Raw genomic sequence first — 17923 nt, 5'->3', positions numbered from 1 at the left:
CCGTGACAGGGGCACACAACTGATTTAAAGATACACTAAATAACAGTTTGGGAGTTTGCCAAGACTGTTTTCCTTCTTTTCTCTCAGACACAAAAGTAGTATATGCAAATATTACTATACACATAGATTATATCCTCACATACATAAACACATTTTTTAAAGATTTTATTTATTTATTTTGAGAGAGAGAGAGAGCATGTGAGCATGAGTGGGGGTAGGGGCAGAGAGAGAAGGAGAGAGACTCTCAAGCGGACTCCAGGCTGAGCATGGAGCCCAATGTGGGGCTCAATTCCACAACGCTGAGATCATGGCCCAGCCCAAAATTAAGAACTGGACATTTAACCAACTGAGCCACCCAGACACTGCCACGTATACTAATTTAAGAGGATAACAACCAAATGGGGAAAAAAAAAAAAGCACATGGTCACTGAGTAAAAAGTTATGTTCTCCTATTACTAAAATGTTTCAATATTTATTTCTTGTTACTGAAAATTTTCCATGTTTTAGAGAGTAGTTGAGAAAATAATAGTAAGTAAAATCATATGCTAGTCTACAAGGGTATGAAGTCATTGTAAAACAATGTCGTTATTTAATTATACTTTGAATTCTCATTTCAAAATCAGCCTGCTAATGATTGCAGAGACATGCAACATAAATACAACATCCTTATTTATTTTTCAGTGTTATCAATTATGTATTTGGAAAATAGGATTTTGTACTCACAAGAAATAGGGTATCAGATTTGTCTCATCATTGTTTTATTTATTCAATATTAATTGGAAAAAAACATTTATGGAGAATCAATTGTGTGCAGGGCATATGTACAAAGAGAGCACATAACTGGATGTTTCAGATATTCACTTAAAACATTTAGAACTGAAGAAGACATTGCCACCACAATGAGTGTGCTTTTAATTTCAGTCATAGCTTCTGGAACATTCAGGACCAGGCAAGTTGTCCTTGGTGCCCCTAGGCTAATTAGACATTACTTTCAGGTCAGCTTTCATTCTTGGAAAGATATTCACCTCTAAAATAAAGTATGTTTCTCAGTTAAGATGCCTAAGTATTTGAGAAATATTCCTAAATACTTGAGAAGCACACACACAGAACAGACTAGAAAACATGTTTCATTTGTGGATAAAGACCAAAGGGAAAGAGCAAAAGGAGTTGCGAGGATGATCATGACTGGTTCTTGTTTTGTCCCCAAATGTATCACTTCCTTTCTACCTTGCCATTGGTCCTTGCTTATTCTGATACTTACTGGTATGGGATAAAAATTTTATTGAACTTAAAAGAGACAAATCAGACAATGTTTTGGGAGCTGAGTTGAATAAACTGAAACAAAAGTGGCTAATCAAAGCGAACTGACCATAAGTACTTTACCACAAACATAGATGTGCGTAAGTCCTTTTATCAGTAAGAAGGCAGCAAGCAAACCACTGGACAGCTCTGGAAAAGAAGACACCACACAAGTTGCTTGTCAGGGGCTCTGATAACCAGGTATCCCCCCAAAGAATTCACAGTCCAGTTTGAGAAACAGACAAATTCTGTGATTGGAGGCAAGAGGCAATACATAACAGATGCTCTAATGGATGAACAAGCTGATTTCAGAAGGAACACAAGAGAGATGTAGCACTTGAGGAAAACACCAAAAAAAAAAAAAAAAAAAAGAGACATTTGGGGTTTGACTACCAAGTAAACTTTGCCGTTTCAAGTGACTCAAAGCAGTATTTTGGAAAAGCCCCTTACAGTCTTGGAACAAAACTTGTGATTTCCAAGAGCGGATGAGATGTTTATCCTGGGAAAAGTTCTATGGAAAGAGGTTAGTTAACCACATGAGGCTAAGGAGTCTGACTGCCACATTCGAGGCAGATCACAGAACAAGCACTGGTGTCTTGAGTTTGGCTCCCTACAAGCGAAGTCCTAGATGAGGATGGGCAAGATTTATTAAAGAAGAGTTCCTGGGATAAACTGGTAAGGACCTTGGTTGGGGTGGTGGAGGGCGGGGGGGGGGGGGGCGGGGTGGAAGGAGCAGCATAACAGGAATGGGGTAAAAGCCAAGCAGGAGTAGTTTTTCTAGTGAAGTGCTATAGAGGGTAGCTTCAGTTTGATCCCACTAGGGAACTAGAGGCTGCAAGCTGCACGTTAGAGTTTATCCCAACCTAAGACAAAAGAGCTGGGCTTTCATACACACCAGAGAGGACATGAACTCTTAGGGACCTCAGCTTTCCAGCAGCCCAAGAGCAATCCTCTGAAGAAAGTCCCAAGTTCTTTGCCAGCACAAGCAAAGAATCCAGAGGCTGGGTATTAGGAGCTCAGAAATGGTCAAAGAAAGTCAAGGAGGTAACAGTGCCAACAATGGGTAGTGCACAGACTGATGAAAAATGGGTGAGGATGCTCCTCATCTAATCACCATCCCCCATTTTTTTTCTGGGTCAATTCTTGGACCACACTCTCCTAGGACAGGTCCAGCCAATACCCTCATCCCCACACTAGCAAAAACATGCCAAGATAGCCCTCAAATCAAAGCATTAATCTAATGCTACAATTAGAGCACGTAGGAAGGGAAGAACACCACTGGCGGTGAAATCCATATGTCTGCAAAGCAATTTCATCCCAGTGGCACAAGCAATTCAATCACCACCCTGGTGCTGCAGATTTAATAGCTTAATTTTCTATGGACTGACAACGTCCATCCTAACAAGCCCCTTGCAGAATGCCTCAGGACAAGGCTGCACAACACATCATTTGGTGCTGTGTGCTTACATAATTATTCCTCCTCTAGAAGCATTTCACGGGGTGGTCAGGGAAGAATGAGTTAGCATGGGGAACTTAGGCACTGCTTCAATATTTAGAGAACATAAGGTATTATTATAGGATTAATAAGCAAGGCTAGTTCAGCAATAGGGAAGGCTGCCAAGGGAGGCTGTGGAATTGCTATCACTGGAGATAATGAAGGCTGAGAATAGATACCCACCCAGAATGGATTTTATAGACAATAAAAATCCATCCCACTATTCTAGAACAGGGGATGCACTAGCTGTTTCACTGTAGGACTCTTCCAGCCCAAATGATTTCATAAATTAGATGAAGCAGTTTAGCTTAAAATATTACTTATTAAGTATTACTTATTCCAAAGTGTATCCAGTACATGGGTGGTTGAATGCAGAAGCTATTGAGTGACAAACATAATTGGAATTACAAACCACACTGGCACCTATAAACAAACGCCCACTCTGAAAACAGGACAATGAGAATCCAGGAAGGCAGATTTTTACAGTGGAGAAATAGGGACCAAAATACCACATAGCGGTATACTTGAACTTCAGGTATTCAGGGCCCAAATAAGCAACAGTTCTAAGTGTTGAGTTGGTGCTTTGTTCAGACGCTGCTTAATGTCTATGGTGTGGAGACTTTGAGCGCTGAATGCCTAGTCTATTAGACGTCACTGAGGATGATGTGAATGTCACAAAGATTAGAATAGTTGCATAGGATGAATCGTTCTAGAAGTTGGAGGAATGAATACATTTTTAAAGTATCCTGTGAATGTGACAAAGGGTTCAAATTTTCTGATTCAATCATGATTTCTTTAGGTCAAGAACAACATTTTGAAATTTCCATGAGGGAGTAGAGGACCAGTTCATCAATCAGATGCTGGGTCTGTGCTTAATTAAGCATTATGCTTGCTCAAGGAATGGCACACTGAAACACTTAATTTTCTTTGGATTAGTGAATTGAGACAATGATAAATCTGCCTAGTCAATACTGTGCAGTGGCCTATGCACATACGCAGGGCAGAGGATAAGAGATTTCTCTAAACCTTGTCCAGTTTTCTACGATGCTAGTCTATGAATCAACTCTTAATATATTATTTCTTTTGGTTTCTTTTTTTTCTTTTCATTTCATTCTAAGTCTTTTTATAAATTCGTGGGGAATTAATTCATGGCTTTCACTGGATATACATTGGACACATACTGACTATAGAATCAGCCATGATTTTTAAATTTCAGATTCTGATATTAGAACAACACCAATTAAATTACTGGGACCTCTGAGGCACCTGCCCATCCAAATTTTAATTATACCATGAGCTCGGGAGAATTGTATATACATCTTAAAGCCCTTATGCTTACATTTGTATGTGGTTCATGAAGATGTGGGTATGCCAAAGACCTAAAACCAGAAAGGGTTCTTTTCTCTTAAAAATCTGGAGAAATTTTAATTGAATTATATATAGAAAATATATATAATATGTTGTGGAATTAGAAACCAAAAACACCTGGGGTGCCTGTGTGGCTCAATCCTTAAGCATCTGCCTTCGGCTCAGGTCATGATACCGGGGTCCTGGGATCGAGCCCCGCATCAGGCTCCCTGCTCCGTGGGAAGCCTGCTTCTCCCTCTCCCACTCCCCCTGCTTGTGTTCCCTCTCTCGCTGTGTCTCTCTCTGTCAAATAAATAAAATCTTAAAAAAAAAAAGAAAGAAAGAAAGAAGAAAGAAAGAAAGAAAGAAAGAAAGAAAGAAAGAAAGAAAGAAAGAAAGAAAGAAAGAAAGAGAAAGAAAGAAAGGAAGAAAGGAAGAAAGGAAGAAAGAGAAAAAACCAAAAACACCCATGTTACCTATATACTGGCAGTGAATTTACTTTTCTGAATAATGTAATAACATTGATTTGAATTTCAGAAAATTGATAAAATCATAATCTAGTATACATTTAATAAAGATACCCAGAATGCTCACCTCTAGCTGAAAATTAGTATTTTGTGATCTAAACGGTCGTACATTTTTAAAAAAACATTTATTAAGTGTCTATTACATGCAAAACCCTATATTAGGAACTAATGACACAGTAGTGAATTGAAGACTATCCTCAGCTTGATGGGGCTTTTGTATTAGTGAGGAATGAAGACTAATGAAATAATCATATAAAGAAATGTGAACTTGAAATTGTGACAAGGAAGCAGTGCTTTGAGCACCTACACAGGAGGATCTGACCCAGGCAAGGAGGCCAGGGAAGGGGTGGGTGAAGAAAGGAGGGCTGAATTGAGATTAGAAAGATAAACAGAAGCTAATGTAGTGAGGAAAGGAGAGAGTACTTTTTAGGCCATGGGGCATTAGCTGCCAACAAACTTACCCAGAGGCTGGGGAAAATAAGGACATATTCCAGAGTTTTTAAGTCATTAACTATTATTATGTGATCTGTGGAAAGCAACAGATCAACACTAATTCTGGGATGAATTGGGTGGTGGGGAATGGTACAATTTAAAAGGAATTATATAATACTAAATATATATATATTTATATTTAGTAACTACATATATATATATGTTGTTTAATCTTGTGTAAGCTTTATTTTTTCACTTTAGCTTATACACATTTATGATGAACAGAGATCTAGCACTTCTAACAAATAATCACTACTTCATGGTTCTTAAAGACTTCATTTCAACCTTCAGTCATGCCCACTGTCACATACTCCTAGTTTCGGTGGAAAATTTGCTCATTTCTTAAATCCAATGGACAGTAGCCAAAGATTTTATAGTAGGACTAAACCATTTGAATGTGCTGCATTGTTTGAATGGAGGGGCACTCTTTGAAAAGAGTTGAAGGGCACTGCATTGTATAGGGCCATTAGCAAGACATACTGATGTTATAATAGACTAAACCAGAGTAGGTCCCACTAAGTTAGCACACTGCTAAATGATACCATTTTCTTCTCTTCTTTGGTCATGAATAATCATTTATTGATAAAAGAAGAAGGAAAATACTCAACAAGTAAGATGCAGGGACTGATATTGCATTCTCTTATCCTCTAAAAAGCACTCCAAAGTGATGAATAACAGTTCCCTAGTGCTAATTGGTTCTGCTTCTCTGGAGAACCCTGGCTAATACAGGATGAATTCACTCAGGAGTAACATGACCCAAACTGCCTTGTAGAAAGATAAATTTGGTGTCAATGAGGACGTTAGACCCAAAAGGAAAGCCTGGAATTCAGAGTGACTTCTTGGAAGAATACTATAATCTCAGTAATAGATCATGAGGGCTTAATCTACAGCTATGTGCAAAATTAATAAAGTTGGGACGGAAAGGTAATTCAGGAATAGAATTGTCACATCTCATGGTACTACCCAGGTGGCCCAGGTAAATGAATAAAAGCAGACTCCACGGGTTTCAAGAGCACAGAAGAGAAATGTAGTAATACTTAAGGGCATAAGAGCTCAGGCAAACCCGTAATGGAGTTTTGATGCCTTAATGAAGGTAAACATTCTATTAAAATATATGAAGTTGCCAATATCCAAGGGTTTTGTTGTTGTTGTTGTTGTTGTTCATGAAAATGATAATTTTACATGGTTCAAACCATAAGCAACTATGTGTTGTCTGTATATGTGAGAAGGACACCCATGGGTTTGGACCAATATACCCAGTTGTGCGAATTCTTTGTACATTTTTTAACACTTAATATGTCAGTAGTTTTCTTTCACCTGAAACTTACTTTGACTTCTGAGGATGACATTACTATATTTAATTTTTTGGATAAATAATATATTAACATGTTTTTTAAATTTAGTAAATACAAAAAGATATGGCAATGAAATCTCTTCTCACTATTCCTCAGTCTACCCGTCCCCTGACACCCATGAGCAACTCCCTGTGTTTCCTATACAAATTTCTTTGTGTGTTTACTAGTTATAATAAACAAGCAAAAAATAGAATCTTATTCACCCACCCTCCATGCACACACCACTTTTTTTTTTTCCACGAACGGAAATATAAAGTACAAATTGTTCTGCCCTTTGCTTTTTTCTACCTAATAAAATGTCTTGGAGATGTTTCCAAATTAATACATAGTGTGCTTCCCAATTATTGTCTATAGCTGCATAGTGTTCCGTTATATGGACATGCCATAGTTTAGTCAACATGTCCCTACTGATGAACATTTGAGTTGTTCACAAACTGCTGTTATTAAAAGCAATGCTGCAATCCATAATTATTGGCACATATCCTTTCAACTGTGTGCAAAGGATCTGCATGTGTGGGATAAATCCTCATAAGTTGGGATCCAGTTTTCATAACAGAAAAGAAATAAAAGTAGAAGAAAAATAATAACAGAGACTTTTCAAAAAAAAAAGGAAAGGAAAAGAAGGAAATAATGTGAAAAAGGCAGGCAGGCAGACTAGGAAAGGGTAAAAGAAGGAAGGAATGAGAAGTGAGGAAAAGGGGAGGAGAAAAGAATTAAGAGAGGGAAAAGCTCTTGACCTCTGCAAGATGGTGTGAGGGAAGTGATTAACCCGTAGTGCAGGGGTGGGAGGCATCAGGAGAGGGCACGTGGGAAAGGCAGGGAGCTCCACAATGCTGGCAGAACATAACAAGGAAGTGACTCTTCCTGTCCAAACAATCCTACCCACTACAGCAACACAGGAGAGATAAGTTCCGAGGCTAAAAATACAGCACATGGAGGCAGACATCTCTGAACAGAGCCCAGGATGTGGCCATTCCAGGTTATCTAGCAAGTGAGCCACAGAGGGAAGCCATGAGTCTTGAAAAAGAACCAACTACGTATAAAGACCTGGTGCTTGAGGCAAACGTAAACCTTATCCGTCAAAACCATGCATCATCTATGAATAGTTGTAAGGCCTTAACTATAAGAAGCTCACAAGAGCCCTGCAAATTGAAAAGGGACAGACAAGGGATCCAAGAAAGAAGAATCCAGACCAGATCAAAATGCTGTGCCTCCCTGCTGTGCCACAGTGACTGATGGTTCCAACGCGGTCCCTCCTGAGGGAAACGAAAGGTGGAAGTCAGTGTTCATAAAGTTCATTTAAGTCCACCACATAGTAGAATCCATGTTACTCCCACTCCAGTGAGTTTCTTTGCCCTCTTAATAAAGTCCAGAGTTGAAAATAAAAACAAAAATAAAAAAAAATAAAATCTCTGAGTCTTGTGAAAGATAGTGATTTATCTTGCAGTGAATTTATTCCCACATGGAGTGGGCGAATCCAAGGAAACAGACCCCATTTCAGAGCCCTGTTTGAACAAGGGTAATACCTGACTGGGTGTGCCATTTTACTGGCTTCACTAGTGCTTTCCAAAAAATGCCTACAACTGCATAATGTCTGAAGAAGCTTCTTTTATGCCTGAAATTGTTGCTATGCTTAAATGCAAGTCATGGGGGAAATGATAAAAAGGGTGTGAAAGTCATTAAGAGATATTAAATAGGTGATTTTAAAAATTTCATCTAGAACGTATACACCTGAGAAGAACACATTTCAGAAGAGGAGAGAGAAAGAAAGGAGCCAAGAACACAACAGACATGTTACATATGGCCTCTGACTTTTGTTTCTTTCAACTGTTAATTTCACCCGATCTACTGGAGCTAAACATGAATTTTAGGTCATGTTTATGTAGATCAGATACTACACTTGATCTGAGCCAAAAGGCCAAGAAGTGATTAGGTCATATAAAGATGAGGATCATGTAAATAATGCAGAAGACTGAAATCTCAGCATTTCCCACCTTCCACTTACCCTAGTCACAAGTTGACAGTTATCAACACTGCTTTGTCCCCAAATTCAAAAGATTAAAGGAAAAATATGAGCTAGTGGATAGCTTTGGTTTTTGGTCTGTTTTTTGGTTTGTTTTGTTTTTTACTACGATAGAGATAATTCAGCAAGTGTAAATTCTATTGTGTTATGTGCTCCTGTTACAAAAATCAACTTTATATGAGAAAAATAGACTGAAGTATATTTCAATTTTCATTTGGAAAAAATAATTTAGATACAAACGAGACTTCTATACTCATGATAATCACTGATGGATGTAGGACATCTGATATCAGGGCAGCACCCTCAGATTCTACAAGTGACATTCTGTCTGAGCCTCGTTCTTTCTTGACTTGCTCTTGACATTAACAGCACCAACTTCTGCTCAGTTCCAAAGGATGAGCCTAGAATATGATGTTCTCCATGGCGATGCCAAGTCCAGTTCTTGTCACACTGTATGCACTCAGCTAACATCTATTAGGCAAATAAATGACTTCTAGCAAGAAGCATCAGAAACATAATCTTCAAACAATGGGCTGCTCCAGAGTTCTAAGCATCCCCACAAATTCTCTACACTATCCATTTAATGGCAAAGGGGTGCTACTGTATTGAAGTAAGTGGCTAAAGAGCTTATGGCAATCATTTATAAACCCTCTCTGTGGTTTGGGGTTTAAGTACCTTCTAATGCTCACAGAAATTAACTCCAAGGAGCTATCTACAAATCTTTTGCATATAGTGGGGTTTCCTTACATGACATATTTCCTAAAATAGAAAAACCAGTAGCTGGAGTGTGGCCATTGTTTCTTCCACATATGAAAAATGATTAGCATGGCAACTGACTTGATCTAAACTAGGTAGTTTAAGAGAACTGTAGTCAAGAATAGCAAGACTAAGATTTTCTATTCATAAAGTGAACTCCTTCTATTCACCAGTTCTACTTGAATGTTAAAGAATGAATCTTTTAATCATGTCTATGCCATGTGGAGTCTTACATTGGGTAATAAAGGTTCCAGAATATTACTGCTTTTTAAAGCATCCAATGTGATTATAGCTTAATTAGAATTCATATATTTTTATGTAAATAAAGAAAACTTCTGAGTAAATTAAAAGCAAAGAAATAGAAAACATTTCCACTAGATTAGAAACATTTTAACTTCTCGTATCCTTAGTGCTTTGTATGATGTCTGGTTCTTGGTACGGATACAGTAAATGCTGGTTGACCCAAAAAAGGAAAGAGGTAGGAAAAAAGGAAAGGAAGGAAGTAGAAAAGAAGAGAAAAGAACTCTTTACAGGGGGGGTATCCTGCAGAAAATTCTAGAAAACTCTAACCATAGTGCCTGGAGATACCACTGTTAATTATTTTTCCACTTTCTTATCATGTGTTCCTGGGCTGTCTTGTCATTATAGCCACTATTGGAATCTTTTATAATGTCTAATTTCTAAAAATCCCTAAAATGCAAATAAAATAATGTAGTAAGCAGTTTTTCTTCTTAAAAGGAAAACACTTAGAACCACTACATGCTACTGAGTAAAGGGGCATAGCAGTCAGAAGAGAAGGGACAAATGACAGGCTCCAGTTCCTAAGCTGAACACCTCTAGCCAGCTTGGTGGCTTTAACCTTCGTAAGTGTATAAATGGCTTTCATTTTGAGTCATGTAACTGATTATTTATATCCACGATGGAGCGCCAGTTAAAAGGCAGGAAGCATATGGAGCACTGATGTTGAAATACAATTTGCGTTCATCTTACATAATACATCAAGATGACTCTAGCATTTCATAGTCAACTGTAAGAAGAAAAAAACATGCACGTTGACATATTTCCAATTTGGGTCTTCACATATAAGGGATAAAAAGCTGTATTCACCAGCAACATGCAACAATTAGAGAAAGCTCACAACCTGAAATTCATACCTTATTTCATCACTTAGAAACAACTTCTAGAAATTATAAAATTCAGCCACACAAAACACACTGTAATCAGAAATCTTCCTGTGGTCAAATTATTATTATATCTTTTATATTTTTCCATATACATTTCTCAAAAATTTAACTTTGAGGTAAATTACAGGTTTATCATTTGTTAAAAGGGAAAGAGTAAAAATTTGTCTTGCTATTTCATTTTATTATACACCAGATAATAATGTAAAAATAATTATTTTAATCCCTAAGGAAGTTCTTAGGATCATATATTTCAATGAAAAAGGGCTACTATATTATAAAAAATTGGGGAACATTTGTCTGGTACAATAAAATACTTGATGCAAAGGGAGTATTTGGAGGCTATTTAGGTTGTAAATGAAGGAAAAACTCTAGAGAATTCTGTCTTCAGATTCCTGCCCCATGACATGAATAGGAGATCATTTGTTTCCTAAATTGGCTAAGTCTTTTAAATCTTAACTCAATCATTTCCTTAAAACTTTCTGTTACTGCAGCTCAGAAGACAAAGCTCAAAGACTTTCCCAAGATCTTGGAAATAAAAACAATGGAGACAAGATCCATATCCCATCCTCTCTGACTTCAAAGTCTATTCCTTTCAATATGCCACATTCTATTTACCTCACCTTTCTGGGAAAGGGTATTTTAATCTGGCATTTCAGTATCTCTTAGTAGCTTTCCATTAAAAAAAAAACTGTATTTATTCAAACTCTTAATTCATAACTAAAAACAATATCCTTTCTCCAATGCATTTCCGACAACTCCCAAGTTGCCTGAATAGCAAAGCCATGACATTGCTAATAAGTAGCTAACATAAAATAGAAAATCAACCTGCTTGCAAATGCTTCTTGTAAAAATATTTGTCTGTAAGTGAATAAAATTCCCTCTGATTATTATCTCCAGGGATCAAGCATCTCCAAGTGATGCATGGTCTATCTGCAAATTTTTCTCTGTGATAGCATAAATGTCTCCATTTATACACCTTAGAATGTTTCTAAGGAAGATTATCCAGTTTATTAAACAATGAACGGCTCCTTTCACCTTTGGAGAGAACTTTTTTTTTTTTTTAATGAAATTCCCTGAGACCATTTGCAAGGAGTTTGGTTTTTAAGAGTTAAAATAAAACCAGGCATTCTGAACCTCTCAGAGAATTCAATTTATAAAATCCTCCTATTTTGTAGAACCTCTGCCCCTTCCCATCCAGTCAATTGTGTTCTCACCGAAAAGTAACCCTGCATCTTATGTAAAGGTGATCTAGATAGACGACTGGCTGTCTCACATGAGGAAGCACAATCCATGGACTTAGAGGAAAGGTCTTGATGAAATAAGTCAGTTGCTTCCTTTTACATAGTAGGGACAGAAAGTTCAGAAAGCTCAGAGAGGCTGACTGACTTGAGTAAAATCTCAAAGACTATTCTGGTCAATACCAGGTTTAAAACCTGAAATCTGAGGCTCCAGAATCTCAAAACAGATTCTTTTTTTAATTTTTACCATGTGCTTGCCAGAATATTCGTGCAGGAAGGTCAAGCAGAAAGGGTTTTATGGGGAGAGGGCGTTAACTGGCCGAGTCATCACCTGCCCTACCTCCCTGACAGCACCTCTGCCTCTTCATACATAGTGGAAAACTAGTATAAGTCAAAGGAAAATTGGTCATAAGAACTAGTAAGCAGGGCTGAGCAGGCTCCCAGAACTCAAGAGGGAAAATACAATTGAAATGAGACAAAGAAGAAGATATTCTCTTAGCGGTTGGTATATGAATTCCATTCAGGGAGACAGGCCTGCCTTTACTTTGAAGGTCATTCCCCAAACCCACATCGAATGCTCCCAACGAAGCAAGGGAAGGGTTTTGTGGCTGTGTCATGGAGTCACCATAATGCCCGAATGCTAGGGATGGGCAGGGTGAATCCTCCCTTAACCTACACCCCTTTGTTTCAAATTATAGTGTCATATGCTCAGCTTAGCTTCTTTTGGGATCTGGCCTCTGGCTTTACCCTTAACTTCCATACCTACAACCTACACCTCAGCTCCCTTCAAGCTATGCTGAAATATTTGTCATGACTCAAATACCTGGTGCTGGTTCATGTCTCCTTGACTTTTTACAGGTTACAATGCTGTCTCATTGCTTCTTTAACTAGCAATCCCACCTGTTCTTCAAAATTCAGTCTAAATATGGGTTCCTCCAGGGGATTTTCCCTGAATCTGATTTTTGATGCCCTTATGCTCTCCCAGCATTCTGTTCATGCTTCTATTATAGCACTGATAAAAATGTAATGTAATCATTGATTTGCATATTTATTACTTACTATAAGCCTCTGGAGGTCTGGGATCTTGTCTCACTCAACTTTGTATCCCTGGCACGTAGCACACTACCTGGCCCACAGTTCACACTCGATAAATGATAAATATGTGAATAAAATAATGACATGCCAATAGACAGAAGTTATCCTATGCTTGCCTACATTGGTTGTGACTTTGGGCAAATCACAAATGCTATCTGATCACCCAAAGGTAATCGCTCAGAAGTAATTGTTAATCAGTGTCAGGGGACAACATATTTCATGGAAAGGAGCTCCTGGATTTGATGAGTTAAAACAATGAGGACCTTGCAGTTTGAGGGCTTTAAAAAAGTGAGATATCAGCCGGCTGATACATAAGGTCATCCACTTTTCTTATGCAATATGTGTCTACTACGAATGCTTACAGTACCCAGGGTAGGACCTGTGGCACTTCTGTGTGACATCATTTCAACTCACAACTGATGCCCAAGGGAGCTTAGTTCTTATATTCCTAGTTCACAAGATTCCTGACCACCTATTTTAAAAACCTAAGAAAAAGCTCAATTAAGCCATGAGTGATCATTTTAAGCTGGGTACTGCATAAAATGCAAACTTTTCTCTGAAACATAGTAAAGATACCAAATTGTTATGAATGTCACCAATGCCTGGTTTTTCTAGTTGGATTGACAGGAACAGAAGAAAAAAACAGGAAATTAATACCAAAGACTTTCAGAACAATACTAAAGTGTTTAACAGGATCCCACATGGGGTAATTTGATCTCTCCCATTATTATCTTGTATGAACCTACAAATCAGAACAGGAAGAGGAATTCTTGAAAAAAAATAACTAAGATGAAATTAGATATTGTATTCATCACTGTAATTCAACTATAAAGAAGTTAAACCTGCCCTGTAAACTCCAGATAAAAGGCTCATAACTCATTTCCACTGGAGGGTAATAAGACAAGCTGTTCTTTCCATAAGTGGATGGAACAAGTGTAGTCTTGTAAGAAGAAAACTGAAGGTGAGTAAAACATTCTTCTGTTACCTCTGGAAGATGAACTATGTAGTTTAAGTGATGTGACACCACTGTATTCTTTGACCTTTTATAGTCAGGAGGGAGAAGTATTCCTTCTCAAATCTTCAGACTGCAAATATATAATCCCTTTCGCATTGTATAATTTGTTACATTTCTTAATTATCATGTCTAGTTACCTTTATTTTCATGTATCTGTGTGTGTATTTTAGATATTTATTGATTCTTGTCTTTTCTTTGCAAATAATAATAGCTTATATATGTTTTGCCTCTGTGGCTTCTGAATGGTTGTAAATTCATTATCCATTCCTTAGCCTGTCACGCTAAGGATAGATTGAGTGAGACTTTCACTATAGAAGAGTTAAAGCTCATTGGTTCAGATAAAGACTAAAACCAGAGAAAGATACCAAACAAAACTCATCATGCTACTACAGATCTCCTAAAGAATATCCCATTCAGGGCACATAATGAAATATAAGGATAAAAAATTTTTAAATTTCTTTCATCAGATTGTGCTTGCTTTCTGAATATGTCATTGTTCAGACCTATCATAGCTTAGTTTTGTTAAGCTGAAAACAAATTAGCAACCCACATAAACCTTTTAGACAAGAATAAATGTCACAGTACTCAAACTCGATAGGTTTTCCTTTAGATCTATCATATTTTGATCTAGGACTTTTTCGTATTGGACTGAGTTTCTTCTGAACTCTTTTTACCTCTAAAAAACATCTGGGGAAAAAAAAGAGTGAATTTCAAAGAATAAACTAAATCTGGTCATGAGTAAGGGAATGATAAAAGTGTAAAACTGCACACCAAATTAGTCTTAGACAAATTTTATTTTGGTATGTCAATATATCCAGTATTTATTATTCATATTCGGATCACTAAAATTTCTACGGATGAGTAATAATGGTATTAGTATTTTTCACTCATTCAACATATGTCTCTTGAGTCCATAGAAATTAAAGTTTAAACCACATGGCCACTTACGCAAGCCTCATTTCCAAGAAGCAGATGGTTCAGAATAGAAGATTTTAAAAGTTCACCATAACTGTTAAATAGTGTAGCTCAAAATACAGTGGTCAGTAAAATACAGCCCAGAGGCTGGCTACCTATTTTTATAAATGTAATTTTATCAGGATACAGCTGTGGCCATTTGTTTAGGCATTATCTATGGCTGCTTTTACATTACAAGAGCAGAGTTGAGAGCAGTAGAAAGTCTACATCCATCACATCCAAAATTTTATCTAGTCCTTTACAGAAAAGTTGACCCCTTGTGAAGGTGATTATAACGACCACAACAAGTTCAGATGAAATGACAAGACAGTGCATAAGAGGATTACCTCCTTCTTTACCAGGGAGGTATCATTTGAGATGAGCCTTGAATTAGGGTGAGGATTTCGACCAACAGAATCACTGCAAGTAGCAATCTCAATAAAAGAGTCAGGTGAAAGACATACACAAAAGATACATAGTTAAAATATCAATATATAATGCAAGCAAAAAAAATCAATATATAGTTGTACAGTTTGGTTAGATGAGGAGCTACAGGTAGTAAATTCTAATGGAAGTCATCTTTCTGTATCCAGCTCATTCACACGAGTGCAGACATACCAGGCGTTTATGGCTAAAGTCAGTGGTCATGGCACCTTTCCTGAGGGGAGGTCACCAGTTCTTAAATAGTGTGAATATCACTCCTGGTTGTACATATCAAAACCTATAAGATGCAGGGAGCAGAGTATTCAAAGAAAAATCTATAGTTCAAAATCAATGTGTGATAAATAACATAAAAGATACAGCGTTCAGCTCAATAAGCTAGAAAAAGAACATCAAAACAAACCCAAAGGACCCTCATACATTGTGGGAAAGTAAACTGATAGAAATTTATCAATGATGGTGCCAGAGGTTGGGGGGAGGGGAGTGCATTTACGCTGATCCATAGGAACGTAAGTGTCCCTTTGACTCAGCAATTCTACTCTCAAAATTGGATTCCATGGACATGCTCCTACACGTGGAGCAAAATATAGTGACCAGTGTGTTCACTGCAATGTTTGTATAATCAAAATTGGAAACAATCTTTTTGTTCACCAAGTTCAATGCCTAACAGTACCTCATGATTCTAATATACTGTAAAGTTGAGGAAATAATTATGTAGATCCACATGCTCTTACAAAAGAAACAGATACTGATAATTTCGTAGGGAAATTAAGTTATTGAGCAATATCTATAGCCTTACCACAATTTTCTTAAAAATTATACTTTTGGGGCACCTGGGTGGCTCAGTTGGTTAAGTGGCCAAGTCTTGATTTCAGCTCAGGTCATAATCTCAGGGTCATGAGATCGAGCCCAGCATCAGGCTCTGAGCTGGGTGTGGAGCCTGCTTGGGATTCTCTCTCTCCCTCTCCCTCTACCCCTCCTACCCCCTGCTCATGCTTTCTCTCTCTTTAAAAAAAAATACACACACACACACACACACACACACACGCTTTTGGGGGAACCTGGGTGGCTCAATCAGTTAAGCATCAGACTTTTGGTTTCAGCTCAGGTAATGATCTCAGGGTCATGAGATCAAGCCTCATATGGAGCTCCACTCAGCTTTGGAGTCTGCTCGTCTGTCTCCCTCCCCCTCTGCCCCTCCCCTGCTCTCTCTCAAATAAATAAATAAAATCTCTTAAAAATTATATTTTTGTATATATGTGTAACTAAATGTGTGTGTGTGCATATGAAAGGAAGAAAGAAATATGATGATGAAGTTTAGAAGTATATAACAAAGTGTTAAGAATGGTTGACCATAAACAATGCAAAATAGCGAAAGCAATCTTGAGTGAAAAGAAGAAAGCTGGAGGCATCACAGTACCTGATTTCAAAATATACTGCAAAGCTATGGTAACTAAAACACCATTGTTCTGTCATAAAAGCAGACATATAGATGGATGGCACAAAATTGAAAGCCCAGAAATAAATTTACCCATTTATGGTCAACTGATCTTTGACAAAAGTACCAAGAACACACAATGGAGAAAGGATAGTCTCTTCAATAAATGGTGCTGGGGAAAATGTAAAATAGATCCTTATACCTCACAAGATATACACAAATCAAAAATGGACTGAAAACTTAAATTTAAGATCTGAAAATTATGCTACTAGTAGAAAATATAGGGAAAAACTTCTTGACATTGTTCTGGGAAAAGATTTGTTTTGGATATAATCCCAAAAGCATATGCACAAACACAAAAGTAGAAAAGTGGATTGCATCAAACTTTTAACTTTTGCACAGCAAAGAAAGCAACAGAGTGAAGGGGCAACTTACAGAATGGGAGAAACTGTTTGCAAATCACATATCTGATAAGGGGTTAATATCCGAAATATATAAGAAACTCGAGTAGCTCAAATAGCAAGTAACTTTATTAAAAAATAGGCAAAGCACCTGAATAGATATTTATCAAAAGAAGACATGCATATGACCAAAAGATATATGAAAAATACTCAACATTATTAATCATCAGAGAAAGGCAAATCAAAACCACAGTGAGATATCACCTCAAGATAACCAGTAGTGGTGAGGATGTGGATAAGAGGGAACTCTTGTACATTGTTGGTAGGAATGCAAATTAGTATAGCCTTTATTGAAAACATATAGAGGTTCCTGAAAAAATTAAAAATAGAACTCCCCTATGATCCAGCAATCCCATTTCTGGGTATATATCCAATCAATCAATCAATCAATCAATTTGGTATTTTTTTATAATTTTTCTATTTGAGTATAGTTGACACATAATGTTGCATTAGTTTCAGGTGTACAACATAGGGATTTCACATCTCTATACATATAAGCTATGCTTTGCTCACCACGAGTGCAGATATCATCTGTCACCATACAACACTATCACAATATTGCCAATTATATTCCCTATGCTGTACCTTTTATTCTCATGACTTATTCATTCCATGTGCACTCCCATGTCCATTGCAGAATTATTCACAATAACCATGATACGACTAAGTGACCATAGACAGATGAATGGACAAAGAAAATATGGTATATGTATATATACATATGTGTATATACACATATGTATATATACATATGTGTATATACACATATGTATATATACATACATACAATAAAATATTATTCA

At 37.2% G+C, this 17923-nt stretch overlaps 1 protein-coding gene and 1 pseudogene across 1 annotated transcript in view; both read right to left on the bottom strand.

Moving 5' to 3' along the window:
• Positions 1-17923, bottom strand: part of RBMS3 (RNA binding motif single stranded interacting protein 3) — a 1335892-nt gene that overhangs the window by 673962 nt on the left and 644007 nt on the right. The window lies entirely within an intron of this gene.
• On the bottom strand, positions 8345-8445 carry LOC114212373 (U2 spliceosomal RNA; annotated as a pseudogene).

Source organism: Eumetopias jubatus, unplaced genomic scaffold (genome assembly GCF_037043125.1).
Source record: "Eumetopias jubatus isolate StellerSeaLion01/CBP00866 unplaced genomic scaffold, mEumJub1_p1.0 scaffold_1, whole genome shotgun sequence".
NCBI lineage: Eukaryota > Metazoa > Chordata > Mammalia > Carnivora > Otariidae > Eumetopias > Eumetopias jubatus.
This window is presented reverse-complemented; position numbering and strand designations above follow the sequence as displayed.